Source organism: Oxyura jamaicensis, chromosome Z (assembly GCF_011077185.1).
Source record: "Oxyura jamaicensis isolate SHBP4307 breed ruddy duck chromosome Z, BPBGC_Ojam_1.0, whole genome shotgun sequence".
In the NCBI taxonomy this organism is placed as follows: Eukaryota; Metazoa; Chordata; class Aves; order Anseriformes; family Anatidae; genus Oxyura; species Oxyura jamaicensis.
Genome location: NC_048926.1, coordinates 45,025,697 through 45,032,787, shown reverse-complemented (window position 1 = coordinate 45,032,787; position 7,091 = coordinate 45,025,697). Strand labels below are relative to the sequence as shown.

The following is a 7,091-nucleotide window of genomic DNA, read 5'->3' as shown; positions in this document are numbered from 1 at the left end:
ACTCCAGGTGGAAAACTGCTAATAGGACAGCAATGGAGATACCATGAGATGAGATATTTCAATTGTGAGATAACTGGCCATTAGAACTGGAGATAATGGGCTAGGATAGAGCTGAGGATCTGGTGGATGTATGCTATTGGTGTTGGATAAAGTCTACAGATGAGCTGGAACAGTAACTCAAGCCTCCAAAAGCACCAAGATGCCTGCTATGCTGTCCAGTTACAGAAAAGCACACTGAAACATTAGAAAACTGTGTGCTTAATATTGAAGAAAGCTACAACATTCCCTGCAAGCAGTTACTGCTTATAAAACTTTATCAACTCTCAGCAGAAAACACTCAGCCTTTCTGTTTAGTGTTTTTCTCAGATTTAATACATGTATCCTGAAAGAAATAAAAAGGTGGAGTATGGGAACGAAGCAGAGAACACAGCAAATGCAAGAAGAGAAGCACAAAGCAGAAAAAGACAAGGAAAATATGCTGCTTTCTGGGGATTTCAAAGTCATCGTTCATTTGTTTGTTTGTTTGTTTGTTTACACAATACAGTTATGCTTCTTGCTGACCAGGACAGGACTTATGAGAAGAACTCTGAGCATTCAGGAGCTTTTAAATTACAAATAAAAGTTATATTCTCTTTTCTGCATTTCTTTCTCTCGCACCCTTCTGGCACATTTTCCTCAGAGCTTCTCACTTCGGTGGCTGAGAGGTGTTTATTGCCAGGATCTTCTACCCTTATTTCTTCAAGCAGAAGAAACATACCTTATACCTATTGCCCAGACAGAAAGAAAATCATGGAAGTGAAAAAAGTGTTTCCAAAGAGCTACAAAGCCTCACTACTTAAAAGCCTTGCAAAACAGAAAAGAATTACCTGGCAAGAAAGATTGAAGAGCAGGCAGTAATGCTTAAAATCCCTGCTTCAGCCTGTGTATAAGTAAGTTATCCCTCTAGAGGCCAGCAAAGTATCAAAAAACAGTTACTGTGAACTAGACCATAATACCATTGTAGAACCAACTCTTACCCAACTATTAACATTTAAAACTTCTTCCAGCTGTCCAAAGGCTGCCTTTTGTACTCAGACTGAACTGTCTCACAATTATAGTGAATATAAAAAGCATGCCATAGTATTACCTTTATTGTGATCTAAATTCTGTTTGTGGAGTCATAGATGTTAGAAATACAGAATACTCACTAAAACAGATATATTACCCTCATTCATATGGGAAGATTTGCTCATTTAAGAAGCATGTTTGAGATTACTGCATACTTAGGAAAAAACGAGTGTATTGTGGATAGAGCCAGGAATGGGACTCTGCTATACTCTGGCATTGATTTGCTGTCTCTGACCTTTGTGCCTCAGTTTTACTATCTGTAAAGTAGATAGTGTAATAGTTAAAATGCATAACGGACGTGGGAGAAATATGTCTTCCCTCACAGAATTGATACAAAGATTAATTACTGTAATCAATACACAGAACAGCCTCAATAAAAAGTGCAATGGGAATGCAAAGCAATGTGAGATTTGACAAAAGAAACAGGTATACTCATGCCTTAATTTGAGGGAAGTACATTTTCTTCTAACCAGCATGCTGATCTAACGCTTTCATTTAGAGTGGGTTTTACTTAAAGGCTTGTTCTTGAAGCCCTCACACAGCCACATTCCCACAGAAGTTTGCTTGAGGAAGGCCTTGAGATTCAGCTTTGTATGTTTTGTCTTGGTGCCAGGAAATATTATCCTCTTAATTAGCAGGTCCATTTCTTTGATAAGTGTTCAAGTGGCTTTGCTGCAATTTCATCTCTTCAGTTGTCATCCAGCACCTGGGAGGTAAGGAAAAAGGAAGCAAGCACTGAATTTTTCCATCGCTTCTAAAAAGTGATATTTCTGGGACACTGTTCTTGGGTGGGTGGGCGGATGGATGGATGGATAGACAGACGGAAAAGGGAGTTTCCTTTATGGGATTCCAATAATTGGTATGTGGTTTACATTCCATTCATCTGAAGGTCTCTGATTTTAATCAGAAACAGGCTTGGGCTACTAAACTACCTCTAGTGTTCAAAACATGCCCTGCTTTCAGCTAGTGACTTTTCTCACATGCATCTTTTCTTTGACACCCACAGGCCCCAAAGAGTAATGTGGTCATTTACCACCAAGAACTCAGTGTCAGGTCCCATAATAGGAGCCAGTTCAGAGCCCTCTTCCAGGCAGAGGTTTTCTGATTCCTAGCTTCACAAGTAGAAGCATTTTATAGTGTGGTATTTGAAATTGGCATTGATTTCATTAAGAGTTGGGTTTTTTCTTTGCTTTTCCTAGGCTCATCCAACTCTGGGAAAGCCTTGTCTGGACAGTGTCATGGAGGTCTGGCAGCAGAGCTTGGTCTTAGTAGCCAGACACTAATGCAGACAACTGCCGAGAAAAGTCCCATATTCGGCAGCTGGACTTGCCGTGCATTAAGCACAAATGAATGAGGGGCTAACACCTTGTCCAGAACTAGTCAGACTAAATAAACAACAACAGAAGATGAATTTCAGCTCTGGGGCTGGTGAAAATGTGGAGAACTTCAACATAACTGTTGTTATCCAAGGCCAGGGAAAACACGTAATGACTTTTATACCACACTGGTGTACTATTATTCAGAACTCTCTTTGGAGCATTTGTGATTGGCCTGCAGAAAAACCTAAAAATTTCTTCCAATCCCACCTTTCCCCATCAGCTAAGTTGTCTATTTCTCCAGACTTGTTTAGCCTTAAGTTTTAATTAGATATGCCCCAACACGTCTTGTCTGTGCCTACATTGGCTAACCTCTCTAGATTGTAACTGCACGCACGGTGAAGATTTCCAAAGCATCCTTGACTGTACAAAGTGCTTCATGTCTCCTGTGCTCACTGCTTGGGCAGTCAACCAATGCAGTGGAAGATCTGCTGCAGGGTGCTAAACAACCCAAGTCTAAGAAAAGATGAAAAAGAAGAAAAGATCAGGCCTGTGGCAACCTGGGTCCATCACAGACTTTTTGTGTGTGCTGTTTACACACCTTTTGCCTCAGTTTCCCCGTGGGATGGAGACAACTAAGGCCAGGTGCAGATCAGACATTAAACAGAAGGCTAAGCCCACCCTCTCCATCCCACAGTGCGGGATATGATGGGGGAGGTCAGCAGCACTGGGCTATGGCCACAGATAAGAACTGCACAGCATTGCCAGTGTTTTTCTGGCTCCCTGTATCCTGTGAAGACAACATGCAACATGGCTTTGGCAACTCATCAGGTTTTGGCATGCACTGGCATCAGTTTTTGGCATGCAAGTAAGAATTGCTAATGTACTGAAGGAAGCAAAAGCATCAAGAACCTTTTTCTTCAGCCCTGTGCTTCAACAACCTCTTAACATTCATTTGTCCACTGTTAATTCAGAAAGTGAGCCCCTTGGGGCAGTCTTGTTCAATGAATAATACAGTGAGACTCTGACATAGGTTACTAGCAGCCAACTAGCCAACCCTATCAGGCCAAGATTTAACATTGGCAGGTAAGAACTTTTCAAAGTTCCCTTTGGGCTGCAAAGGTCTCAGTAAAATCCTCCAAATATAACCCAACTATTTCCTCTCTCATGCACAGTGAAACAGAACCTCCCTCCCTGGGCAAAGGCCTTTAGCCCTGCACTCTGCTTGGAGAGGTGTGGGTCTGTCCCGTGCTAATAAGGGCAAGATCATGCTACACACCTGTCAGAGGATGCCTTGATCAAATTACATTACCACGCTTTACCCTGCATGGTCTTTCACAGATCCTGATCTGTCAGGCTCCAAGATCACTTTGAAAGAGATTCTTCCAATTTGACTTAACTCAGACAGATAATGAAGTTAATCCTGTAAATACATGGGTCAGACAGTTGGGGCATTAGCTACACTGTTAATTTAGAGTAAATTTATCAAGATTGGCTTTGGTCTACTCGCCTGAAAACAATCTGCAGTATGCAGCCCTGTTCTGGCTAAATAATTTCCATTTAGAGGAATAACAATGTTTTGTAAGGCTCCCTGGTGTTGTCATTTAGGTTTTTCCCACCCACAATTATACATTTGCTTCATTAGCATCCTGACTGCATTCTGGGTTTACTTTTTTTTTTTTTTTTTTTTTTTTTTTTTTTTTTTTTTTTCTGCCATTAAATAAACCAAAAGTTATTTTGGATGCTGAGATTTAGCACTGAACTATATTTGTTGCAATAACTCTTTGCTGATGGACATCCATGGTTTTCCAGGTAGCACCGTTTACTTTTGTTGGACACCAAAACAGCTTGATACAAGGTGTCTTTGGATTCATCTTTTCAAACATGACTATATTGGGTTCACACCACGTTTGATTAAGGAAGGTGAAATCCTGAATAAATCATGGCCAGCACACCCCACGGGACTCCTAGCAGTACAGCCAGTTCATTTAATCATCCCCCTGTGCTCTCCCTGGACTGATCAGACAGCACCTTTACACATCAAGAACTATAATCCAGCCTTTAATGTTAATTAAGGTGTGACTGCTTAAACTTCTGCATTTTTTCCCCTTCTCTTCCCTTGGCTGGCCACAACTGTTCAAGTGTTGCTGAAGGTTATTATGTTTAAGTATTAAAAAATGCTTAGCTAAATAAGTTAGCTTATTTGCTTTTGCTGATAGTAGCAGTCCACCCACAGAGCCCTTTCAAATCTCTTCAGTGTTTTGGAAAGTGGATAAGGGACTTATTCAGTGACGTGCAAGTTTTGCCTGAGCCAGGAATGAAGCGTGCATTTCATGAAATGAGAAATAACCTCAGACCACACACACAGTGTAATTTCTGAACTCCAACTCATGCTCTCTTCCCCTCGTCCCCACACACACATACACACACTCCTGCTAAAAAACAAGATGATGACTGACATCCCTAAATCCTTTAAGCATTCTTCTACAGTTAACGGCAGAGGGAGGTTTTCAGAGCTTAGGTGGCTCATTATTAGCAACAAGCTGATGAAAAAATGGATTACTACAGTATGTGCATACCATGACAAAAAGAAATAGTGAAAAGCCTATGCCATCTAAACACAGCTTTCAAGAGGAGAAACTGCTGATGCAAACATCTTAAAGCTATTTATACAGCATAGGGAGATGACAAGGAGCCCTCCCCACAATTTTGTTAAAGAATAATGTTGGTTCTGTCACTCCTTGTTTAGTTAAGCTAAAATCCGTGAGTGTTTCAAATATTATTTTCCATTATAATCCAGTGAAGTAAAACAGACAGATAAAGTTTATTGCATATAAGAAAACCTCACATCCTTTCCTCTCCCAGGCACTGGAATTACATTGTATGGTGAGAACAAACTACATGCAGAATAGGCAAAGGGCAAACTTTTCCACAGCTCTTACTCTAGTGCTAAAATATTATCTCCAGAGTTTAATTCCCCAGGGCTTTTGAACAAGAGAGTGTGCTTAACCACTGACACATCAGCCAAACCCTCGCTCAGGTCTCCTTAAATATGTCCTGTACGCTGATCCAAAAGTAGCAGCTTCATTGTGTTCGGCAGGTAAGGAGTCCTCATGCATTGCTATGGCAGCACGTCTGCTGAGCTGCCCCCGTAGAACTTAAAGAGAGTAAAAGTGCTTACAGACTGACTTCTGCTTCTCCCTGCTTTATGCCTGATCAGTAATACCAGGAACCGTCTCACCCACTGGTATCTGCTCTGTCATGGTGACACTGCATAGCTGCTTATGCATACAAATGTATATCTGTACATGTATTTTAAGCATGGCTGTTACTCCCACCAACAGCTAAACTTGCTTAACACTTTCCATTATAGGACCTTGCTTTCAGTTGTTTATAACTGCGCCAAACTCTCAGTGCTCCAGCTGAAATTTTCCATGCTGGGTGTCTGCATCAGGCTGATTTTTTTTTTTTCCTGTTAAGTTTCAAGTAAAATAGTACAGCTGTTCTGAATATGGGGTTAAAGGAGAGCAATCTCCTTTTTTTCCCCATTCCCTCCCTACCCCTGAAAGCTATTGAGAAGCTATTTTGTCCGTATGCTTTTTAGAGAGATATGGAGGGTGGGAAAATGGGTTTCTCTAGAGTAAGGCATCAAATTGTCAGGGTCATTCCTGGTACTAGCCTTCTGAAAATGTCCCAAACTTTGGCCAAGTTATTAAGTTCTAAAAACTGTGCTTTGCCCATGTTCCGTATAGGTTTCATAGAGAGCAGCACCATTATTTTCTGTATATTCCTCTTCGACAGAAGGAGACCTTGACCTCATACATCTCCTCCCTGTCCAACATCAGACTATGTGTGCATCCTTCCCACAGGCCAACTAAACATCCTTCCAGGTAGAAAAGGATATACAGGGCAGTTTGGGACTTTTTTTGCAGTTTCTAGTTCTGGCCCCCAGGAGTTGCTGTGGCACCAGAGCTGAAAGCATAGAAATTCTGTTTATTACACCATCAATATCCATTGATGGTACTCATGCAGTATACTTAAGGAAGCTGCTTAACTTGAAAACAAGCAAGAAAGAAATGAAAAAGCAGAGGAGACACGGAAGGACAGATGTGGTGAGAAAGTAGAATAGTCAGGGCAGAATGATCCATTGTGCTTTAAATACATAATACAATCTCACCAGACTGTAGAATAGAAACAGTAATTCACAAATCCCAGCACTCCTTTGTTTTCAGTTAGTATCTGTGACATCTACTAGCATCTATATCCTTTCTTCCTCTAAGTGTTTGGTCCATAGAAGACAGTGCAACCTACTAGTTACTGCTATGAGCCATTCCAATTGGACAAATGTCAGAAATTGTGTTTCTAAATGTTAATGCTGATCCATGTGGGAATCATTCATGTTTGAATTGCTTTTTTTTTTTTTTTTTTTCCTTAAAGTTTTCCAAAATCACAGTGTCAAAACCATGCTAGAAATATGAAGGCTATAAAAACAGTCAAAAGTTAGAAAATGCCAATGTTAAAACTGTTCATGAAAACTTCTGTATACATACTACATATGCATATGTATATCTATATGTACGGTGTATGCTCTGTACTACAGTACAGTCTTTAACAGTATTCTCATTTATACTTTTTTTTTTTTTTTTTTTTTTTTTTTTTTTTTTTTTT

General features: G+C 40.4%; 1 long non-coding RNA gene across 1 annotated transcript in view; it reads right to left on the bottom strand.

Annotated features, from left to right (window-relative positions):
- Positions 1-354: 354 nt before the first annotated feature.
- Positions 355-7,091, bottom strand: part of LOC118155811 — a 9,865-nt gene continuing 3,128 nt past the window's right edge. The window contains exons 2-4 of the long non-coding RNA XR_004746024.1: positions 3,739-3,846; positions 2,786-2,939; positions 355-1,813 (exon numbers count right to left, since the gene is read on the bottom strand). This is a non-coding gene — a long non-coding RNA (uncharacterized LOC118155811). The remainder of the gene's footprint in view (positions 1,814-2,785; positions 2,940-3,738; positions 3,847-7,091) is intronic.